This window comes from Onychomys torridus, chromosome 4 (assembly GCF_903995425.1).
Source record: "Onychomys torridus chromosome 4, mOncTor1.1, whole genome shotgun sequence".
Lineage (NCBI taxonomy): Eukaryota > Metazoa > Chordata > Mammalia > Rodentia > Cricetidae > Onychomys > Onychomys torridus.
This window is the reverse complement of record NC_050446.1, coordinates 137,922,502-137,947,114: the sequence shown is the minus strand read 5'-3', so window position 1 is coordinate 137,947,114 and position 24,613 is coordinate 137,922,502. Positions and strand designations below refer to the sequence as shown.

General features: G+C 52.3%; 1 protein-coding gene across 2 annotated transcripts in view; it reads left to right on the top strand.

Moving 5' to 3' along the window:
• Dlgap4 (DLG associated protein 4) overlaps nucleotides 1-24,613 on the top strand; it is a 154,424-nt gene that overhangs the window by 37,447 nt on the left and 92,364 nt on the right. For both annotated transcript variants that reach the window (XM_036186424.1, XM_036186423.1), the window contains exon 2: nucleotides 12,093-12,282. The gene's annotated coding sequence lies outside the window, so the exon portion shown is untranslated. The remainder of the gene's footprint in view (nucleotides 1-12,092; nucleotides 12,283-24,613) is intronic.

Below are 24,613 nucleotides of genomic sequence, written 5' to 3'. Positions count from 1 at the left end.
GGACAGTGTTTGTAGCCTGAGAGGTGCACACAGTTGCCCCGGCTGCTGGCAGGGGTGTTTTCTCGTCTGGCTGATGACAGAGACTTAAAACCAAAGCTAGTATGTGGTATTGGATGCTTTAGACTCCAGGCAGCCAGGGAAGACCTCTCAGCTGGGGTGACACAGGAGAAACTAAGGAATGAAGAACCAGTTGTGTGACTGCTGGGGAAAGGGAGCCTCGGGTAGCACCAAGGACTTACCTGAGCTGGTCTATTGAAGGAAGGGAGGCAGTGGAGGCAGGGTGTTGCGGGGGTGGGAGGGGGGGTGAGGGACGTGGTGCTGAGTTTGGAGCAGGAGTGGAGAAGGGCCTTAAAGAGCCTCCCAAATTAGAAGTTTAGGGGGCTGGAGAGATGGCTCAATGGTTAAGAGCCCTGGCTGCTCTTCCAGAGGACCTGGGTTCAATTCCCAGCACCTACATGGCAGTTCACAACTATCTGTAATTCCAGTTTCAGGGGCTCCAACACCCTTACCCAGGCATACACAGACACAGGCAAAACAGTAATTCACATAAAAATAAAATTAAATAAGTAAATAAGAGCGACGTTTAGATATTGGGGAGGGAGGGAACAGCTCCCTCTCTGATTCACACAGGCCCCTCTGTCCCCCACAAGGGGGGCTCTTAGGGAGACTGTCTGAGAGGTAGCTGTTACAGATATCCTGACCTACGATAGCTGTGGCTTGGGCGTGGAATCGGGGTGGGATCTAGTCAGGGCATTCCTTGTTACAACCATTCACTGGGCTTCCACTGGACAGCCACTGAGTTAAATGGCTCAGTCACATACATGCTCCTGTGCTCCTCACACAAGGCCTAGGAGTATGCCTGTGTGTAAGCATACACCCTAGTCATCAGAGGACTGTGGACAAGATCAGGCTGGGAGCATACCCGGGTCTCGAACAGCATACTGGGGTCTGGAGGGCCCAGCTGTGTGCCTGCCCGGGTCTGGAGGGGCCCAGCCAGGTGAATGCCTGAGTCTGGAGGGGCCCAGCTGTGTGCTTACTCAGGTCTGGAGGGGCGCAGCTGTGTGTTTACCTGGATCTGGAGGGTCCAGCCAGGTGCATGCCTGGGTCTGGAGGGACCCAGCTATGTGCTTACCTGGGTCTAGGGGAGCCCACCTCTGTGGTGCTCAAATGCCTGCCGGCAAGGGTGCTAACAGGCACCATGTGGCCACCAGCCCTTGGCCACACCTGACACATGTTCTCTGTAGTCACTCATGCATCTGTCTTGATAGAGGACCTTCCAGCAGAGTGGAGACTGTCATGAAGGGATCTGCCAGCCTGTGGCTCCAGCAGCCTAGGCGGTATGGGGGGGGGGGGGGGAGATTCTTGCTCACAGTGCCAGGGAGCCGGCTTGGAGTGGATTGAAGAGGCCTATTCTGGGAAGCTTTCTGGATGAATCGTGGTAAGCCAGGCCTTTCCTGACTTGAGCTCCCCAACTGGATACTGACAGTGGAGAGGGGATAGAGTTGATGGTTTTTAAGGATAACTGGTCTGAACTTTGCTCCCCTCTTCGCTAGCTACGTGATCTTCGGCAGCTCATTTCACCTCTCTGTGAACATTATTTCCCAGGAGTGCCAGGAGGGACAGAAAAACCCTTGGGGGGCACAAGAGTCAGCATCCTTTCATGGCACCTTCTCAAAGCTCATCTACCACCTGACAGTGGGAACTGACACTCTGGGCCTCTCCATCCATTGTGACTGCCTCTCCGCATTCCCATGGAGGGAACTGAGCCCCCAGCAACTAAACTGGTGCAAGATCTCACAGCTAGCCACACTTCCCCTGTATCCCTCTCCATCAGTCTTCCTGATTCCCAGCTGGCAAGCTGGTGCAGGGCAGCGCCTGCTCTTAGAAGTGTGTGGTTTCAGCACCATGGCCAGCGGCCAGCTGCTGAAGGGGTTTGATGCTGACTGTCCTTACCGACTGTGTGGAGGCAGCAGGCTCTGGGAGAGTCCCCAAAGCCAAAGGGCCACTTTGCCCTGGCACAAAGTCTACTGGACATAGTGAGTACCTCCTTGGAGGGGAGCAGCCAGCATGCCAGCTCCAGGTTCAGACACCGCCACTCCCTTTCTAGGCCTTAGCATCACCATGGAAACAGTGCAGGAATGTCCTCCCAAAGACCCAGCTTCAGGAAGCTCAGGTTGATGTGGCCTTGGGAAGCCCCAGTGCTGGATCTCATGGTTATTGGTTCTGCCCTCAACCACGCTACGAATGAGAAAATCAAGGCCACAGGGAAGGGAAGACAAGGATCTTGGAATGTCCCAGCAGTAAGGCAAGGCTCCTAGGTGTCAGCTGACCTTACTGCTCCATTATGTAGATAGAAATGTTGAAGCAAAGTGAGACTCTTTGGGGACCTGCACTAGCTGCCTAGAAACCCAATCCTAGAAGAACCTGGCTCTCTTCTTGCTGGATGTGTGATGAATGTGTGGGGTTTGTCTCAGTACACCCACTCCACCCCACTGTGGGTAGAGACTGAGGTCTGGGCCAAGGCTCATGGTCACAGTACCTCTTGTGGACATGGACATAGTTGGCTTAGGTTTAGATCCAGCTCTGCACTCTCCAGCCATGAGACTTGGCTGCTTGTCTATGATATGGGAGAAGACAGGACCCGCATCACATAGTTATTAGGAGGGTGGACTCAAGACAGGACAGGCCTGCACTTTGCTGTTGGGAGCTTCCCTGTCAATGGTTGTTAGAGTCACCTGTTGTCAGCCCCTTGGTAAATGTGTGTGAACAGCTACATCAACGAACAGCAGACTCACCCGCCAGTCCAGTACAGGGGCTTTCTCCAGGCCCTCAGGATAGCTTCCAAATCTGTTTCATTCTTTATTCTGCAGATGTTTGCTCCCCACCTGTGTGGCCAGAGGGCCTGACTTGGAATTTTTCATGCATTGGAATCCTTTGGGCAGTGCTCATGGTGTGTGCAGGGCTGTGACCCCACACTGGATAATGGGGAAGACGAGGGCAGCTGTCTGGGAGGCTCAGGAAAAGCTCTTGGATCCACAGGGCTGGTGGCCCTGAACAGGCCTCAGAGGGCAGGCACTGGTAGCTTTGGCACCAGCACCCAGGCCCAAGCAGGACAGGCCTCTGGCATCCCATGGGATCCCACAGAGAGCATGCAGAGTGAGGAGGATGTTCACAGCTGAGATTGGCAGATGGTGCTGCGGATGGAGGAGCAGAGCCCACGACATGGTGCAGGCAGGAGAAACAGGTTGTGCCTAGAGCGTGGAGTGGGCTGAGAAGCTGCAGATCTACGCAGAGGAGGTGGCTCATCTGCGGCGCTGTGGCTTACACAAGCCCCTTTGTTTTCTTGCTTGCTTCCCTGGCATAGCTCAAGGAGTTCCAGACCTCTAGACCCCACCCTGACTCCACCTCGTGCCTGCCAGCCCTGGCCCTTACCCACCCACCTCTCTGCTCTAAAAACCGAGTCATACTGTGACCTTGAAGTCTATTCCAATGAAATGAATCCCGCAGTGGGCCAGGGCGGGTTGATTATAGAAATGAGGCTCCTTCTATGGGGTCTTTAGTGCTGCTCCTGGGGGCTCCGAGGGAGAAATAGTCAGCAGGGAAGCTTGAGAGGACACCCCAGTCTTGGTGTCTGTGATGTGTGGGGACCTTTGCCCCCAACCTTTCTTCTTTCCTCAAGTTCTGCCTGAGCAGGTGCCTAAGCCACTCTCTCTTGTCCTCACTGGGCTCTGTGTGGTAGCCAGATGTGTGGGCAGCACTTGTGGACATTGGGACAGGAGCTTGCGAGGACTGAGCGGCCCGTGGGCAACACCTGCCTACTCCCAGCTTGTGGCCAAGGCTGTCAGGAGAGGCGGGGCCCTGACCTGCTGACTGCATGAAGCCGTGGTGCAGGCTGAGGAGTGTGGCCACAGTGGGGAAGGGAGGGTGGACTCTGCAGTCTGCAGAGTGGCCGTGAGGGATGGGTCACATAGGAAATGGGGACTAAGCATGGCCAAGGGGTCTGTACTCTCCTGTTCATTTGCCATTTATTCAGCAGGTAGGTAGTGAGCACTTACCCTGGGCTGTCCCTGAGAGCTGTGGAGAACGAGTCAGATGTGGTCTTCTCTGGCATAGACTTCATGGTCAGAGTCTGAAATAAACATTTTCCTGCGAAAGCTGTGAGTCTCTGCCTCTGAGTGACAGGCCTCCCAAATAATAGCTTAAACAAGATGGAAATGTGCTCCTGTCCCACATAGGAGTTTCTTCCTCGAAGATGTAGGGAGGGGGCCATTCTGCGCTGGCTGTCCCCTTACCCTGTAACCACAAGGCCTCTACCTAGATAACTGAGGCCACCCAGCAATAGAGTGGCATCCAGTAGGGCTTCTTCAGAAGCCTGCCTTCCCCCACTGACCCTAGACAACTATGGAGAGCATGTGTGAAGCCAGCAGCAGGGTGGAAAGGGCAGAGTTCTGTGCTGGCTAGCATCTGAGACCAGTCTCTCCCAGGGGACACAACAACCCCTGATCTCCGAGTCCTGGGGCCTCCAGTGCTTTTCCTGGAGAGTTCTCATCCAGTGTCCTACCTGCTCAGGGTGTCCAGAGTGATGTCTGCCCACAGGCCTGCCTGCTTCTCTCCCTGACCTGAGTATGATGGCATCATCCTTTGGAGGGCTCCCTGGAACACCCTGCACTGACTGCTTTCTAACAATGCAGTTTACATACCGGTCCGTTTAAGTACTCATCCAGGTGAGGTTCTGCAGATTTACACAGTGTGCAACCAGCACCACAACCCAGGTTTTCTTTGCCCGTTGGCAGCCAGTCCTCACTGCAGGTCATTGATTTCTTCCCGTCTCTATAAATTTGCTTCTTCTAGAAAGGTCATATAAATAGAAACATGTGGTGATACATAATTTTAGTGTCTAGCTTCTTGCAGTCAGTTTAAAATTTTGGCGTTCATCTATATTTTTTGCACACACTGGATCCCTTTTAAGTGCTCAGTACTATTTCATTTTGTAGAGGTCACACATACTATGCTTTGATGGATCTTCTGATTGGATGAAGCAATTGGATGTTTTTGGCTTCAGGTTACAAAGAACATTTCTCTTGTCCTGTGCTTCTGTGGTCACAGACACAGATATCTGTGTCTGCCTTGGATGAGAGGTTGCATGTCCTGCAAACCTGAAATATTTGCCATTGGCCAATGTTAAAGAACAGTTTGCATGACCATGTTATAGATGAAAGTCAGGGGCTCCATGACCTTTCTCCCCTACTCATCAGAACTGGTGGTTATCCCCACCACCTCCTTGCCCTGTTGGCCCCTGCTACCTAAGTCTGGATAGTTTCTGTAGTTTTTAAGATTATGTGTGTGTACACAAATATGTGAAGGCCAAAAGTTGATGTAAGGTGTCTAGACTAGCTGGCCAGTGAGCTCCAGGAATCCGCCTGTACACTCGACTCTCTCTGTCTCTGTCTGTCTGTCTGTCTGTCTGTCTGTCTCTCTCTCTCTCACACACACACACAGCTCTGAGGTAACAGATACTGCAGTGCCCAGCTTTTCCATGGGAGTTCATCTTGCATGACAGGCACTTTACTGACTAAGCCACAAGCCATGAACCGTCTCCCCAGTTCTTCTTTGACTTTATTTATTTATTTTTTTTGAAGCAGAGTCTCATGTATCCCAGGCTGCCTTGAACTTGACATGAAGCTGAGATTTGCCTTGAACTTCTGATCCTCCTGCCTTCAGCATGGCTTAGAACATAAACCACCATGCCTGATTTTATAAAAAGCTGGGGACCTAGGGGACTCAGAACTCTGTGCAGTTTAGGCAAGCACTCCACCCAGCCCCCTGGCTAGCTTCTGGAACCCAGTATCTCTTGACTCAGACCCAAATAGAGCACCTTCATTCTCCCAGGTCTCTCCACCACCTCAAGTGTGCCCCACTGAGCTGTGGGTTGCTTATTTTCCACAGGAAACTTGACCACGTACTTGGACTCTCCACTGTTCTCAGGGAAAAGACCAGTCTCTGAACAGGCAGCACAAGACCTTCTGGACAATTGAGTCTCTGCCTGTCTTTCCAAGCCTATCCACCTCCCCATGTCCCCCTTCTTCTCTGGAGTCTACAGGCTGGCTCCCCACTTTACAGAAGTTTCCCGAACATGGCATGCATTTTCCCTGTTTGTTTCCCAGCTGCCTACCTGGTAGCTTCCCGTGGTTCCTCCTGGACCCAGGCAGAGCCCTCTTTTCCTGTATATCCAAAACACTCCCCGCCCCCAGGCTGGCTGCCAGCCCCCATAGGCCTGGACTCCCACCCATCACTGTGGACTGCGATGTCTGTTTACGTATCTGCCACCCCCGTGGGATTGGGTGTTCCAGGGACACTGCCTGACTCATCTTGTCCTCATTGTGGCCCAGTTTGGGGCCACTTATGGAGTAGGAGCCCAAATGTTTGTGTGCAGGGCACCGTGTTCTCTGTATTTGCGCCAGAGCCCTGAGGAATTGGATCAGGCTTCAAGGGGGTGGGGTGGCTGTGAGGTACAAATGGATGAGAATGGATATAAGTGCTAGGTGTGGAGGGCCATGTCACTCAGCAGTGATCTGCCCTCTGCAGCCTCCCCTGGCTCCTTCAGACCACACACTCGTCTTGAACATTAGTGTAAGGTGCACCCCCACCACACTGTTCTGTGAGAACAAAGACAAGCATGCCTGGCTCTTGACCACATCTGGCCCAGGGCAGGAGGCTGCCAGCTGTTTCTTGAGTGACCTTGGACTGTAGACGAGCAGCTAAGTGGAGGGTGTGGCGTAGCCTTCGGTTTGAAAGCCAGCCAGAGTGGTTCATGGTTCGGCTCTTTCTAGCAAGACAACAGTGTGTTTAGTGTATTGTGAACACCCTGGAAATGGGGTCTGAGGTTGAGGTGCCAAAGGCCACCAGGTCCTGAGCAAGAGGGCAGGCCTGAGCCATGTGCTGCTTTTAGACTTTGTGTGCCCACACTTGAAAAATGTGCATCCATGGGATGTGGGAATTTGATCATGGGGGACACGTCTAACTCTGGGGCGAGTCCTGGGGCCTGAATGTCACTCACCCGAGTTTGCTTCTGCTCAGGCATTCACTTACCATACCACCTGAGGCCACACAGTGCCCTCCCATGCAAAATAGGTGACCAGCTGCCTGCAGAGCTGAGACGGGTGGAGGAGAAGGAAGCAGGGGCCTCTGGAATGGTGACACGTGTCAGGATCTGCTCTGACTGCTGACAGGCCTTGCTCTGCAGCTGTGAGAGATGACAGGCGGCCAGATCAGGCACTCGGAGGGGAGCCTCCCCACCTGGCACCAGCTCCCGGATCCAGCTCGGGGCAACTGCCTCTGCTTCTCCAAATCAAGGGTGGCGCTAGGATCTCATGGCTGCTGGGGGTGGATCTGGGGCTACAGCCAGTGGGTAAGACTGGCGTAGGGCAAGAGGCGAGGAAGGAGAAGCACAGAATTTAGAGCTGGGGCTGGCCTCTCGGCCCAGTCCCGGGCTCTGGCCAGCCCACTGCATCCTGCACAAACATAACCAAGCTTCACCAGCCACTGAGCATGGGGTTAGCAGCCAAGGCTCAGTGGCACCTCCTCTAGACAAAACGTTATGCGGCCTGCCAGCTGACAGGTGGGCGTTCACAGTTCTTCATAGCCATCCTAGCCACTCCAAGGGTATGCCGAGATTGTCAAGGCCTCAGTATACTGAGATATTTGGGACCGGCAGAGAGTGCATTTGCATAGCTTTTATTATAGCATATTGTTATAACTCTATTATTAGCTATTGTTATTAATTTCTACTCTGCCTACTTCTAAGTGAAGCTTTATCACAGATGTGTGACCAGGACAAAGCATGGTGTGCACAGAGCTCAGTACTCTCTGAGGTTAGGGAGTACACTGGGGGATCTGGGGATGTCCCCCTGGAAGGGAGAGGAGGAAAGGGCAGCCACTGTGCTGAGAGGAATGAATGGGTGTGCAGGGGCTCCTGTGGCTCTCACATCAGCTCTTGGTAAGAGGCATACAGGATTCCCATTTCACAGACGGAACATTAAGGTCACCCCTCCAAGGTCAGTAGCTACCAGGCGGGACTGGGATCTAACCACAGGATGTATGGCTCCAGGGTGCGTGCTTGAGAAAATCCCAAGTCTCACTGGGTCCTCCAGGTCCCTTCGGAGCCAGCCACAGTGGACCCTTCCATCCGGTCCTCTGCCTGATTTAGGTCCACCTCCACCCCGTGCCACAGGTCCCTTCTTACGCCTGTGCCTTGTTTAGCCTCACAGGTTTCTTTCATCACAGTGCAGCTCTTGAGTGAGACCAAGGATGGGTTCTGTGTCTGTTTCCATAGTATCATGTCCAGTGAAGGCCTGAGTTTTCATGTGGCCTTGAGGGTAGGCTGTGAGAAACTGGGGGCAGCTGGTGTGGGCCTGTAAACTAGGGGCGGCTAGCTTGCTGGTGCCTGGTGGCCAAATGGCTTGTGTTCCAATGCTCTGAGGGAGAGGGTAGTGGGGATAGGAGAGGCGGCTGTCCAGGTGGCTAGGGCAGTCTGGAGCGCCCATATTTCTGCTACAGGGACTCCAGCGGTTGGTGGCGTCATGGGGAGACATGGACTGTAGGGAGGGCATGGGGCCTATTTGAGTATGTGATGTGTCCTGAGGCAAGGCTAGGAGGCAGCTTGGAGAGGGGCTTTGTGGAACAGGCTGAGGAGCCTAGGGTTTGGGGTGAGGAGGAGGGAGGTCAGTGTGCACGTCATTGGGTAGGCCAGCAGGTCACTGCCTTTGCATTGAGTGAGGGGGCCTGGGACAGAGGAAGCCTCTTAGGGAGGCAGGACAGGCCGGCTGAGGAGAGCCTAGGACAGGAGAGGCCGTCAGTGCTTCTTTTAGAAACCAGTTTACCAGGTGGTGGTGGTGGTGGTGGTGCATACCTTTAATCCCAGAACTCAGGAGGCAGAGCCAGGCGGATCTCTGAGTTTGAGGCCAGCCTGGGCTACAGAGCTAGTTCCAGGACAGATAAAGCTACACAGAGAAACCCTGTCTTGAAAAACCAAAAAAAAAAAAAAAAAAAAAGATAAAAAGGAAAAGAAACCACTTTCCCATTTTACATTTATTGAATTGAAAGTGCCTGCATAAATCTGTTTTGCAAATTACATTTTTGGACAACAAACACCACTGAAACTTCATGAGGTGGCAAGGCCAGCGGCTTCGGAGGTGGCCTGGCCGAGTCCTGTTGGAAGGCCCTACTCCCCGTGACCTGGAGCTGCTGAGGACTCAGCCCTGCAGCTGTGGCATGAGGCCCCCCCCCACTCATGTCTTGGAAGGATCCTTCTACAGACGTGAGTTTAGGGAGGCAGCGGGGCCACAAGATGGAGCAGAAATGATGGTCCTGCAAGATGGCTCTGCGGGTCGGGATCATTTGAAAGATGTGCAGGAGTCTTCAAGACAGGGACAGGATTTTTTATGTAGAAGATGAGAGGCTATGAGAAGGGACAGAAGAGCTCACTTGGCGATAGCCCCGGAAGGTGACCAGGTTAGAGGATGGCAGAGGAGGTTGTGTGAGATGGAAGCATTCCTCCCACAGCTACCTGTGGGGGACAAGAGCCCAGAGCCAACATGGATCATCCAGGCAGGAGCTGCTGGTTACTCAGAACTTCTCACCTCCATTATTCCTGCTGATCCCTGGCTCCCTCTGGGGGTAGGAATTGAGACTCACTTAGGTGGCCGCCTCAGGGTCACGTGGTTAGAAGGGAGTGGAGCCACAACCTGGAACCAAGGGTGCACACTAGGGTTTGTAAGTCTGGCTCAACATTTCAATTACCAGGTGACTACTAGGTGCCACGCTGAGTGCTGGCACCAGTGAGTGAAGTGAGGGTGCTTCACTCTGGTGGCATCCCAGTCTGAAGGAGCGGCAGCATCCATGAGGCTAGAAATGGAGCCTAGCGACAGTGTGTTCATCAGTGGGAAGGAACGTCCCAAGAGGTCCCGGGGCCAGTGGGAGCCCCACCAGATAGACACCTGGTGGCTTCCCGGAAGCACACAGACCTCTGGGATAGAGGACTTCTTGGAAGCACAGGCTCTCAGATTATGGATGGCCACCAAGTTCTCTGTTGTGGGTTTTTTTGTTTTTTTTTTTTTTTTTTTTTTTTTACAAAGGATTTAACAGTTACTGAGCTGTAACGCATGTGCCATATGTTTCACTAATTGGGAGTTAGATGGCTTTTAGCTCATACACAGAGTGTGTGTCCGTCACCACAGTCCATTTTAGAACCCCTTCCATTGCCCCAGAAGATGCTTCCAGATCTCAGCTCTGGTCCTCACCGAAGCTCTTGGCAGCCGAAACCAGACTCGATTCTACTTTCCTTTTCTACAAAGCCACATCCACCTGTGACCGTCTGTCTCAGTGGCACTGATCAGTACGAGGCCTTTAGTATAGATTTTTTTTTTTTAAATATTCACCTTGTATGTAGATGGTCTGTGTTGGAAGTCCAAGACTTAAATGGACTTCAGAGACAGCAGGGGCTTAGGGTCTGTTACCCATCACAGACAAGAGGGAAATGGGGGGGGGACTTTCAGCCTTCCCTCAGCAGGCAAACTTGGGGGCTCCAAGGATCTTAGAGACCTCCAGGTCAGGATGCCTTTCTCTGCTGTTACCTCTTCCTTCAGCTGTAGTGCTGGGTGAATTTGGCTCTCAGTGACAACTTTATAGGAATCCCCAGCTGTGGCATTGAGCATGCTGTGGATTTTCACACCCCACAATGCACCTGGAGGTCTTCCATGCATACTTCTGAGCACGTGTCCTCTCATTGAGAATGTTCTTGAGTCCCACGTCTCCTTTCCTGCTACCTAACCCCCTGCTGCTCCTTCCTCTTCTCCTTGTTCTTCCTCTGGAGATGGGTTTTGTTGTTCTAGAAGGGGAGGTCTGGGATAGAGAGTGCTGCTCTGCCCTCATTGGTGATCAGTGTGGGCTCTTCATTAAAGGAGTTGTCATGGCTCTAAGGAGACTTGGAGACACCCCATCAGAATCCTCCCTTCTGCCCTGCCACGCTGGGTGCCTCAGTTTCTTACTTTGAAAAGGAGGAGATGAAGTCTGTTGCTCATGTGGCAGTGTAGGAACTGATGTGGGGGAGGTGCCATTTCTGGGCAGACCCTGGGGAGAGTTGGGAAGAGCATCCTTGGGTCTGGGGACCAGCAGATGAAGATGATTGAGCATCCCAACCTTAGCTGCCCCTTCCTGTTTCTTACTGTAGTGAACTGGTCCCTGTGTCTCCTCTAAGGACTTGGTGGAGGGGCTGAGTCTAGCTGCTCAGATTCCGGCCCTCATGCTAATGTTGCCTTGGTGTCTCAGTCTCAGTTTTGTGACCTGTAGAATGGGAAAGGAGAGGGACATCCTCTGAGGCCTCAGTGTCAGCTAGCTGCCTCCTGGGTATAGGTGTGCAGTGGACAGTCTTCTTCGAATTAACAAACATCCAGGCGCAGAGTAGTTTGGGGAACCTGCTCAGGCAGGCGGGGCAAAGACGCCTGGCATCCCTCCACCTCACAGGGTGACACTCAGGCTGCTGGGACGGGAGAATGGCACTTCCCAGGGTCTTTCCCAAGGAAGTCCCTTGTGCCAGCATACTGTCTGCATTACCTTCTGAGACCTCCCAGGAACACTCAGAAGAGTACTGTTAACAAGAAGAGAGCCGAGGAAACCACCTGTCCATTACCCACTCCATGAGTGAGGGGCCAAGCTGAGATTTGAACTCACAGTGGTGTGACTTTGGCCCCTCCCCTCACTTCCCTCGTGAGGTGGGAAAGCGGGGAGGGGCAAGGGGAGAAGCAAGCCGAGGAAGGACTTGGGAACCATAGCTTCCCCACTGCTGGCTGCTGCAGGAATTCTGTGGGTGGTGGGAAAGGCATTGTAAATATGCATGACATGCAAATCTACTTCTAAAGACAACGTGGGCCTCCCAAGAGCTGGGGTGCCAGGGTTTTCTGGAAAATACAGTGTCACACAAACACTTGGGTTTCTATGACAACTGTGCTGCCTTGCCCCTTCCCTAGGGCTGGTCGGAAGGTGTCAAGGTGCAGCACTCCTTTCTGGCTAACCGGTGTTCCTCCTGTGTCCTGCAGGCTCTCCTGCCACCCTCTGCCTGGAGCCTGGTGCACCCCCCCCATCGTGTGACCAGGGTCCAACTCATGCCTCTGATGGAGTGCTGGAGGGATGTGTGTGGCAGTCCTCAGTCCCACACCCACTTCTGAGGTGTCATCTGCAGCACCCTTGCCGACTACCATTTCTCCTGTGCACGTAGCTCCCTGGTTGGTAAGTACAGCCACAGTCCTGGGCACCTCACCCACCATGGTGCTTGCCACCATTGGGAAATGCCCAGTCCTCCCACTGCCAGCACCCACGAGCTGGCAGAGGGACCTCCACAAGAGTGTTCTTGTCTGGGCACAACTTACAGTTTAACCAGCTGGGTGTATCCATCCTCCTGACAACTCTGGAGGTGGGCATGGTGAGGATACCCATTTTCCCAGGGCACTGCCTCAGTCAGGGAAAGCCTTGCTGAGGATGGACAGCATGCTCTGCACATTTCAAAGGCCACACCCAGGGCTGGGGTAGGGGCTGAGCACAGGTTCAGGAGGGGAAGGGGCGCGGGGAGCCTGGCTGCAGACTGTGGCCTGACAAGAAAATCCTCCAGCCCCACCTGCCTAAACTCACAATGAGGTGTTGGGCCCAGCCCTATCGCTGACTGCCCCTCCACACCCACACCGTCTTCACGAAGCCTGGTTCCTCCGTCATCCTTCCCACAGAGCAGGGACAACCACCTCAGGCCCACATGGCGCCAACCACAGTACTTGGCTCACTTATCTCCTTGTTCTCAAACACCCCCCCCCCCCCAGCTCCGCCAGAGTTCTGCTGGCATAAGTCCAGTTCACAAGTGAGGAAACCTGAGGGTCCCCAGCCACCATTCAGCCTAACAGTATGGGACCCTGGATTGAAGATCTGCCTTCTTGAGTGGCCTCAGCTTCTCAGGGGCTAGGGTCAAGGAAGGGAGTGGGGGATATGGGCATCCCTCATGATCTTTTACCAGACTCCAGCAGGACCCAGAAACACATCAGCCTTCTAGGGTCCCAGAGAGCTGCTACAGTGGTCCTCCTGGCGGTGCCAGCCCCCTTGCTTCCAACTCTCCCATCTGCCAACAGCTGCCAGTTTCCTTGATGAGATGGTTATGAGAAGGGACAAGACTGGTAAATATGCATAATATGCAAATTTTGAGGATTATATAGAAACCCGTGAAGTTCACTGTCAATAATGGATATGGAGTACGTCTTTGAGAACCAGGCACTGCACATTTTGTGCGGTGCCAGCCTTGTTGTTAGTAGCTGTGAAAGGGGCCCCGTTAATTAGTGCCCCCGCCCCAGCTCTGTTCCCCTGGCTTGGGCCCGGTCTGCTGTAGCTGTTGCATTTGGCTGAGAAGCTGTCACCACAGAAGTGTTGAGGACATCGTGGTCTGAAAGCAGAGGGTACCTATGGCAAACATGCTGACTTTGCCCAAGGCAGGCCTGGGTCTCCCTGAGGACACTGTGTGTCACAGGGCCAGTGGGTATTTCTTGAGCAGTTACTGGGTGCCTGGCATTATGGTGAATGCCTGGTGCTCTTCAGCATCTCTGCTCAACTCCTCATGAGTTCACAGAGGCCTTAGCCTCTGATGAGCACAGCTCCAAGGCCTCCTCCGCCCTAGGGCAGATTCTGGAGGCACAGCTGCCATTGCTCACAGCCCCCTTGTGCGTGGCCCAGTGACGGAGAAGGGATTCCTTGGCACTCGGAGGGAGCAGCCGTCAGGATCACGTGGAAAGATGGAGGCCAGGGTGGCGCGAGGGAGGTGTTACTGCTGCGATTTTGCTAACAAGCTGGTTATTTAAGGAACTGGGAAGCCATCAGGGAGCCGTTGTGCCTGGGCGAGGCGGCTGGGGAGGACAAGGTCCCCAGGAAATCGAGGTCAGGGAGCCAGCCACACTGTGGATCAATGGATTGATTGATTCTTGTCCACTTACTGACAGCAGTAGCAGTGCCGTGGAAGTCTGGGAAAAGATCCACTGTCTGTGTCAGAGGACCTGTGCGCTGTAAGACACAAGGGGCTGGCTGTGGACCTGGGGTGGGCACAGCCGTGGCCTGTGGTCACTTGCCACACTTGACCTTTTGCCTTGTGTGTGTTCCTTGTGGTAGTGTGTGTCACAGGAGAGTGACAAAATCCTTAGCTCTGGCAATAACAGCTAACATTTAGCGACACCTAATTAAGTACCAGGCGCCTTACTAAGGATTTTCCTCTGTTTTTAGAAAATATTATTTATATATGTATGTATTATTTTTAATTATTTATTTTGAGACAGGGTCTTTCTATGTAGTCCTGGCTGACCTGGAACTCACTGTGTAGACCAGGCTGGCCTCGTACTCATAGAAATCCACCTGCTTCTACCTCCTGGGTACTGGGATTACAGACACATACCATCACACCTGGCTTATTTATTTAATTTTGCTGTGATGGAATGAATCTAGGAGCTTGTACCTGCTAGGCAGGTACTCCACCACCAAGCTACATCCCAGCCTAGCGCTGAACTTTTTTATCGTGTCAAATCTTCACAGATTTTCTCACTACCCATTGTACAGAAGGGGAGAGTGAGGCTTCCAAGGTAAAGCTACTTATATCTGCCTAAAACTGGACAGGTAATTCAGGCCTCCATAGCCAAGATGAGGGGTCAGAAGCTATCCCAGAGGGTCAAGGGCCCTCTGTTGGTCTCTGCTGTGTCTGAGATGTGGGAAGCTAGGCAGGTCATGGGCAGCTGGAGGACTGGACCCTGACAAGGGCCAGTGCAGTGCATTTGGTCATTTAACAAATGCTCCAGATAGGAACAAGACATCCTAAGGGATAGCCGGGAAGGGGCTGAGGAAAACTCCAGTTCATTCCAGATAAAAAGAGGTCATTCAGAGGAGGCAGGCTCAGACCCGTCCTCCAGACTCACTGCCTGCAGGCCTACTGTGTACCGAATCTATTACTTTGTCAAGCTCAGAACAACCCTATGGAAACAGCATTGTTGCCCTGCTGGGCAGATGAAGGTTCTGAAGTCTGGAGAGGAGAAGTGACTAGCTTGAGGCTCCGAGGGCGACTGTGCCACCCCAGTCCTGGACTCAGTGCTGAGGACCTCTGCAGAGCTGGAGCTGCGTGTAGCTGGAGTCACACTCCAAGGCAGAGCAATAGGTCCGACCAGTGCTGGGGACAGTCCTAGAACACAGCATGCAGCAAGGTTCTCCAGGGCCTGAAGCTGGCAGGCCGCTCAACCCTCCGGGCACTCACTCCAGAGGCACCCTACATTCCAAGGAGGTTTATTGAGAATGTTGCACTCATCAGTACCCCTCCCGGAGCACCCAGGCTTGAGAAAGGACTGCTGTTACACAACCACCCACATAAGCAGATGAGAGGGGATGGGACCAGTGCAGTGAGATAGATTAATAACAGCTCAGGGCCACACTGTGACATGGAACTGCCTTACAGGACACCGATCAGCCTTGCTGGGGCGCCCTGGGCAGTGTTGTTGGTAGTAGCAGGGCAATTGGGAACAAGCTGCTTGTCCATCATCGGGGACTAGTTAAATCTGCTTGCTGCAGCTGCACAGGGGTGCCTGCTGCTGCTGTTAGAAACGGGGACGGATCTAAATTTACTGTTGCAGAAAGAACTTCATAGTATGTGGTGGAGTTTAAAAAAAAAAAAAAAAAAAAAAAAGAGGTTATAAGCCAGCATGGGTAACATGAGGCCATTTTCGACAAGTTTGCAAGTTTCTGGAAGCTGTTCCCAGTGCTTGCCCTGGTCCATGCGGACTTGAGGGACTGGGAAATCAGATCGGGCCATACTTTATTTCTCTTCCTTCTTGACTGTATGACCTTGGGTAAGTCACTTGCCTTCTATGGGGCTATTCCCTGCAAAACAAAGAGATGGATAGCATCAGTGAGAGTTGGGATGTGGACACGGTTAGAACAGTATGAGGGTGGTACTGCAGGTGTTCACACCCTGCCAGCCCACCCCACCCAGGTCGCCTCTTTCCTGGGTCATAGACATGAGGCCCAAGGAGGACAGCATAGCTCTGTGCACAGGGCCAGCAAAAGCCCGGATCAGCAACACCCCACCCCACCACCCCACCCCCGCCAAACTTTGTCCACTCCCCTTGACCTACTAACTTGCCTCACCAGTGAATACTGTCCCCAAAGAGGCTGCTATTGGAGACATGTGGAGCTGCCACTCAACCCATCTGGAAAGACAGGCAGTGCCTTCTAGATGCCCAGAACCTTCAGTCTCAAGCAGAGAAACTCCAGCTCAGGAAGCTAAACTTTCAGAGCCATGGGCTCTCCATCGTGAATAATCCGACACATGCAGGCATAGGCGTTTGTTTCTCAAGCAGCCGCAGCCCCACCACACCTCCCTTGATGACGGTGATCAATTAGAAACTACCCAATTATCTGTCTGTGAGAGATATTTAAATAAATTCCGTCCACAGCTGTCAGCGTTCTCTGTACCGTGGAGACAGCATTGAAGCTCTGTCCTTGTTGACATGGAAACATGTCCATGGCACATTGTTGAGGGAAACATAGGAGATAAAGGAAACAGGAGGTTAAGCATGGGGGCTGTGGAGATGGCTGAGTGAGTGAAGGCACTTTCCAGCACCCTGACCACCTGAGTTCAATCCTTAGGACCCACATGGTACACAAAAGACAGCTGACACCTACAAATTGTCCTCTGACCTCCACACCACACCCACATACACACCCACACATACCCCCCCCCAAAACACAAGTTAATTAAAAAAAATGATGCACCGATCTCTGAGTTTGAGGCCAGCCTGATCTACATAGTGAGTTCCAAGACAGCCAGAGCTACATAGTGAGGCTCTATCCTGAGGAAAAATAAATAAATAAAAATGATACATTGTTGCAGGATCCCTGGATTTTGGAGTCTTTTCTGAATGCTAGGACCAAGGTAGGAGGAACAGGGTACCTTAGATATCCACTGCTTTTTTTTTCTTCATGGAAAAATGTGTATATTCAATCTCCTGATGAGAGACATGTCTGGCTCCGGAAGGAAAGCCGTTAAACCGTTTGTAGTGATGTCCTCTGATGGGGGGCGTGGCTCTAATTTAATTTTTGCTCATTTCATCCAGGATCTTTTTAGTACAAGTGACAGAAAACCCATACCTAGCTTGCAGCTGGCGTGGGGGTTGGGCTTGTAACTGAAATTCAGGTTGTCCTGGATCCAGGGGCTTAGACAGTGTCACCAGGACTGGATTGCTCAGTGGTAGCTCCAGATCTCACAGAGATGTCCTGTGTAAGTGACAAGATGTCTGTCCAGAGGAGTCAGTTCAGTTTTTTTTTCCCCAGGCAACTCAACCCCAATCCCTGAACCAAGTCATGATGTGAATTGGTCAGCTTCTGAGGTGTGCCCATCCCTCAACCAGTTGCTGTTGTTAGGGGTGCTCAGTGCTCTGATTGGCAACCTAGACCTATGCACTGCCCCCTAGAAATAGAGTGGGCTGATGCTCATCTTAGGCTGTGAGCTACAGGGGTACATTTCTCTGTTTGTAATATCTGAATTCCCCAAGATGTGTCACGTTATTGCTGGTTTGAGGTTTTTGAGATAGGGTCTCACTGTGTAGACCAGGCTGATTTTAAACTCTGGGTTCTCCTGTTTCAGCTTACTTACTTACTAATTTTTAAAATTATTTTATTATTTTATTCATTCATTCATTCATTTTGAGGCAGGGTATCTTTACATATCCCTGACTGTCTTAAAATTCACTCTGTAGACCAGGCTGGCCCCAGACTCACAGAGATCCTCTTGCCTCTGCCTCCCGAGTGCTGGGATTAATGTCTGTGCCACCACTGCCTAGTACCTGTCTCAGCTTCTTAAGTGTTGGGATTACAAGTACGCACCACTGCACCTAGCCTGATGTGCAACTTTTTAAAAAGATTTATTTATTTCTCATGTATACAACATTCTGCCTCCATGTGTGCCTACATGCCAGAAGAGGGCAGCAGATCTCATTACAGATGGTTGTGAGCCACCATGAGGTTGCTGGGAATTGAACTCAGGACCTCTGGAATAGAAGCCAGTGCTATTAACCTCTGAGCTATCTCTCCAGCCCCGTGATTTTTTTTTTTAATAATCAGAAAAAACAAGGCAGCTTCCCATAGGGTCCTGAGCCAGACCTCAGTGTCAGAACCCACTGGGGCAGCCTTGCACTGTGAGTCAGAATGTGGGAACCTTTGAGGCTCAAAAGGGAGCAGTCCTGGTCTCTAGGGTCTGCAGGTTTGAGGGGTGAGAAGGGAGCCCACAGAAGACTTCCCTAGAATTGGGAGGAATTAAGAGATTGTGCACAGAGGGCAGAGGAAACATAAAGGCCAGCCTGGAAGCCAGGAAGGCTTCCCAGAAGAGGTGATGCCAGAGCCACAGCTTCAGACAGTGGCGGAAGAATGTAGCCACAAGCCAAAGGTCCAGGGGCATGTGCCGGGTGCACAGCCGTCACACAGATTTCAGACCACAGGCCACAGGCCTTGAATGACAGCGTAGGAGTTGGCATTTCATGCTGGAGAGGCAGCAGTGATCCTCAGAAGGATGCTGTGGGAGAGGGGTGTGTCACTGGGCCTCCTGCCTTAAGCTGGGAGCTCAGTCTGCAGGGATTAGGTCAAGACCCCATGTGGGAGGGAAGGGACCCAAAGGCCTGTCAAGGGATCCTGTATTTATCACTATCAGAACTCATGTCCCAAGATGCCTAGCCACTGTTTGCATACCTTCAGAGATGGGTAGCTCACTCCTTGTTTCTCCACTGTGGGCTAGAAAACTGCATCATAGGACCAAGTCCACCATCTTGACAAGACCTGGGACACTGAAGGCTGGCCCCTGAAAGCCTGACTGGAGGGAAGGGTGAAGGCCTGATGGAGTTTCATGTCAAGTTGATGGAGCCTGGGTGTCCACAGACTCTGCTAGGAGTCTGAATGAAGGACAGAAACAGCATGTCAAGCTCTGCAGAGTCCACCAACCTCCAGCCGAGAGGCTGGCTGCAGAGCAGGAGGAAGCAGGAACCAGAGAGGTCGGCTGAGATCTGGCCCTCAATAATCCCTGGAGACTGGGGATTCTCTCTTCCTTACCATGATCAAGGCGGACATAGGTGAGGGAGCTGATGGGCCCTCAGATGGGCAAGCATGGGAGGACATGGTGGAGGCAGGAAGGGAAAACCAGGGGCCTCCAGGAGCCTGTCTGTCTCTGTTGAGAGTTGGAAGGGTCTGCTCTGGTACTAACAGGGAAGGAGATGCTAACTTGGGCCAGGAAAACCTTAAAGGTCTCTCTGCAGATAGAATAAGTGGGGTGATAGGAACTCCCTAGCCCTGGAAGTATTTGAACAGCAGCTGAACGGCAACCTGGAAGCGTCTGTAGATTATTGTGACTCCACTGAGGATATGGGAGGTCCTTCCCAGCCTAGGTTTCATGTGCTTGCTCTGAACCTCAGTTTCCTCATCTGTGATATGGGCATAACAGCAATCCTTCTCAGAGTCGCTTGCCAAGTTCCACTTGAGACCATCTAAGCCCCATGCCAGTGGCCGGTGCTCCATGAACGGTGACTCATTGTTGTGGTTGGTGGGGAGCTTTAGGGTCCCTGTCGGGCACTCCTGCTCACCGGTGAGCCTTCAGGGCCCACTTTCTGCCCAGTTCCTTGCTGCTGTCTCCGTCTCTGTCTCCAGCTCCCCCTCCCTGGGAGGTGGTAGGAATTCCAGACCCTTCTGGGACCCTTTTAGCTCCACTTGAGCAAGAGTTGGCAGGTTGGGGCGTCGGGCGCCATCCGCCTCCCATATGCTTCCTGCTATTTAGGGGAAAACTCTCCTCGCATCCCTCCAACCACACGGGCTGACATTTCCAGACAGACGCTGGAGCCGGCTCTTTGGGGGATTGGCAGATAAATTTGGCCCAGGCTGTTGGGAAAATCTTCAGCCTTGCCGGGGAATTGGAGCCCAAGCTTGACGATTTCTGTTCACACTGAGACTTCTGGGCCTCCCGTCCTCTGTGGGGCTGCAGATTAGGGTAAGTCTGCCCAGCCCAGACTTCTCCCAGGAGAAGACCTAGAGAACCAGGAGGTGGTGGCTTCCAGCCTTTCCTCAGAGGCAGCAGGAGGGCAGTGAGAGGCTCCTCTGTCACATACCACAGGCCACCTGGGTGTGGCTCAGCTCACCTTGGCAGTTGGCAGCCTTGGGATGAAAGAGATCGGAGCTCCAGACACTTCCTGTCTTCCAGAAGTGGCACCACTTCTCTGAGCCTCTTTCAATTCATCTCTAAGATGAGGCACTGGTAGGTCTTTCTGGTGAAAAGCCATAGGAAAGTGCTTGGCACATGCCGCACGCCGAGTGCTCTACAAATATGGCTCTTCGTCATGACTGTCATCGCAGACAGTGACTCAGGAGAGACCAGCGGCTTCCCTTGTTCCTGCAGCTCTGGCTGTGTGGGCAGTCCTAAGGGGTTCACACTCAGATAGGGGACCAGTTGCAGCAATGCAGGAATAAAAACAGATGGAGGTGCCACGTGACCACACCATGCATGTGTGCGCATGTGCATGCGTGCAACGCACACACACACACACCCCACCTAGTGTCTCATTTCACTCTGTTGAGTCTGGGACACTTATCACTTGGTTCTGCCAGGAGGAATGGAAGGGGAAAGCCAAGCCTACCTGGAGGCCTAGTCTGGAGAGACCAAATGGCAGCCCCGGGAGGAAGCTCTGAGGAAGCGTGAGTAGTTCTGGCTGGAGTACGAGAAGGTGTAGGCAGCTCGTCTAAGCTTCATGCAGTGAAGTTCCATGCTGGGCCTCCTGCCAGACACTGCTGGGAAGGTAGGCAGGCCTCCTGCCCTCAGGAAGCTCCACTTAGATCCATCAGTAAAGAACGCCATCCCGGGAGCAGGGTCTGGAAGGAATGACAGTCCTCCCTCCGGGGGTGGGCACCCACTTCAAGCAAGGTGTCAAGGGGCCTCTCTGTATCCTGGAGATTGGGTTACAGCCAAAGGACAGAGATGGAGTCACAAAAGTAAAAGATAGGAGGGTTGGGGATTTAGGTCAGTGGTAGAGCACTTGCCCAGCAAGCGCAAGGCCCTGGGTTCGATCCTCAGCTTAAAAAAAAAAAAAAAAAAAAAAAAAGAATTATTTGGGCTGGAGGCTGGAGAGATGTCTCAGTGGTTACGAGCACTGGATACTCTTCCAGAAGTCCTGAGTTCAATTCCCAGCACCCACATGGTGGCTCACAACCATCCGTAATGAGATCTGGTGCCCTCTTCTGGCCTGCAAGCAACATGCAGGCAGAAAATTGTATATATAATAAAGAAATAAATCTTTAAAAATAAAAATAAAAAAAATAAAAGGGAGAAACCAGAGCCTGGTGGCCTTGAACACTAGACCTGTTAGAAATTCACTCTGGTAGCAGTTGAGGGTCAGCCAAGATGCTGTCTGCAAGAGGTGAGAATCTGCTGAGATATTGTTGTGTGGACAGTAGCAGACTGTGGGCCAGAGAGAGGAGGGAGCAGGTACTCCGTGGTCTAAGGGGTCAGGCTCAGGGTCTGAATGGAAGCCTGGCTCCTGCTGGCAAGCTTTGGAGGAAGGAGCTCTCCTCTTGGTTAGGAAGGGGCGAGGTAGGAAAGGAGACAGCAGGGGAATAGAGCCAGAGTGCAAGCAGGATCAGGAAGGCTTCGAGGAGAGTCTTCTACACTGCTAGGACCACAGGCAGATAGCTCCTGAGCATGGGCTTCACAGACTGAGTGGCCAGTGACAAATCTTTTCACTCTGGGAAAAACCCACGTGACCTCTTTGTACTTTGCTTTCTCTAATACTGAATCCCTTGAGAACTGCATTTGGTTACATGTAACAGAAGAAAACAAACAGGATGTGTATAAACACCCAGGAGGTTGCAATAAGAATCCAGATGGAGCCGGGTGGTGGCTGAGCACGCCTTTAATCCAAGCATTCGGGAGATAGAAGCAGGCGGATCTCTGAGTTCAAGGCCAGCCTGGACTACAGAGTGAGTTCCAGGACAGACTCCAAACTACAGAGAGAAACTTGTCTCAAAAAACCAAAAAAAAAAAAAAAAAAAAAAAAAAATCCAGATGGAGCTGGGTATATTATAGACACACACCTATAATACCAGCACTTTGGAAGTAAAGCTGAACGATTGTGAATTTAAGGCCAGCCTGGATTATGTAGCAAGTTCAAGGCCATTCTAAACTACTTAGGGAAACCCCGTGTCCAAACAAGAGCATGACAGTAAGGCCCTGGGTTTGATCCCCAGAACTGCACTAAGCCAGAAGAGAATGGGAAGAATAGAGGGAGGAAGGAGGAAGAAAGGAAGTGGGGAGAGAGGGACTTCCCAGGCAGGCCAACCAGGGCCAGTGTGGCAATTGAAGTCACCAAAGGTCCAGGCCTCTGCCATGCTCGACTGTGTCTTCCGTTCCCATGGCTACAAAGTGGCTGCTCCACTTTTGAACTGGATATCTGAATTCTAGGCAGAAAAAGAAATGCTTTTCTGAGGCGATTGCTTTCTGGGCCTACCATTCTTAGCAGGAAGCAATAGATAGACTTCCTGGAAGCCCCTCCCACGAGGACTTGTTCCCACATCTCTTCTTCTAGATTTGACCCTGGGGCCACCCTCCCTGCAAGGGAAGCTCATGACATGGATATTTCCAACTGGGCGCATCTGTTAGACAGAGGGGAGAATGGTTAGCAGGAAGGCTGGCAAAGGCTGGCAAAGGCATCAAAGTGATCCTCAGGATGCCTCCAAGATCCCCTGAGGTACTGATGATCACAGACCCCTAGGTACCAGGGACAGGTGGCCTCCCTGGGGAGAGCAGCGCTTGCCTCTGAGCTGCCGTTCACCCACACTCACCCATGCATGCATGCATGCATCCACCCCCTTGGTATGGCGTTTATGACATAGTGCCCACAACCCGCGACAGGACAGTGAGCAGTTTGGCTCACAGTGTGTAGGGAGACAGGTGAGGCAGCCAGCAGACGAGCTGCACTTTCACCATGCCATATGAAGGTCTGGGCATCCATTGGAGGATAACAGCAAGTTTGAGGCTATCTGGGCTACATAGTGAGTATGTGCCCTCGATGCCAGAAAAGTGTTCAGGACATGGATAACAAATAATCATGAACTGGCCAAGGAACCAAAGATGGCCTTGGCAGTGTGATGACAGGAAGGCTGGAGGCTCAGAAGGACTTCTTTGGTGCCTTAAGGAATAGAGCACGAAGCCCAGTTAGGCCAGATGTGTACAAAGAGGAGGTGCCAGGGACCTCTCTTGGCCTAGGGATGTGGGTCTCCAGTCAAGTACCCGGGTAGGCCTTTCTGAGCTGTCTCTTACATCTAAGAAACCTCAGTGGGCACGTAACACAAAGGATAGCAGTCTGGGAACCACACATGTTAGCACATGCCTGAAATCCCAACACCCTGGATTGGAGGCAGGGGTAGGGGTGGTCAAGAGTTCAAGACCATCCTCAGATATATGGCAAGTTTAAGAGGCCTGGGCTACAAGGAACCCAAAAGCCAATCGAAAGCACAACAAAAACAAGCAAAAAACAGGCTGTGGCCACTTTTAATCCCAGCACTGGGACACAGGGGCAGGCAGATCTCTGTGAGTTCGAGACCACCTGGTCTACAGAGAGAGTTCCAGGACAGCCAGGGCTGTTACAAAGGGAAACCCTGTCTTGAAAAAAACAAAAAGCAAAACCAAATAAACAACAACAACAAAACAGGCATTTGGAAGGAGAATTGGGAAAGTATTTTGAGGACTTCAAAGTGTGGAGTAAGTAACCAGCTAGAATGAAATAAGGCAATTTGGGGTGAGGAGGTTTTATCATTTTAATCTGAGCGCTGGGCTCTGTGGAGTGCTTCTCGCCCCCTGCCTTGTCCTCGGAGCGGAGCGGGACCCTGAAGAGAAGATTTGGCCTGTTCTAGAAGGGGGTGCTGTCCGGGGTGCTGTCTTGGGGAAGTTTAAAGGATCCTTTCAGAATATGGTTTTCCGAGGACCCGACTGTATGATGGCTTTTGACCTTGGCACTGCACAGTCCTGAGAGCCATCTGAGGTTGGATGGTGCTTTTTAAGTAACGTGCCTCTCACTTGTAAACATCAGCCTGCAGGGGAGGGTGGGGGCTTAATCTCATTTCAGACGGGAGAGCAGAGGAGCTTAGAAAAGCAAAGGGCCCATGGACCACGTCTCTAGTCTCGGTTCCCCTGATGGTATTAGGGAAGTTGCTAGTAGAGTCTCGGGGAGCAAGGGTAGAGCTTGCTTTGCACCATGACAGTCGTATGGGTGACATTGGTTTTAAACATAGAAGACAAGATATTGCTTCACAGGGGTGACTTGGTGTGGGTACCTCATGGGATCTCCCAAAAGCTGTGAAGTCAGGCCCAATCTCCAGTGTGGGGGGTGGGGGGAGGGTGTCAGGCTCCAAGACTGCACGGGAAAGGATGCCTGTGTCCTGAGCACCTTCTGTGCGCTGGGCCCTGTGCCAGATGCTTGGCCACCCAGGACCCTCTTCCTTACAGCCACCCTAAGGCAGAGTTCCTGGCTTC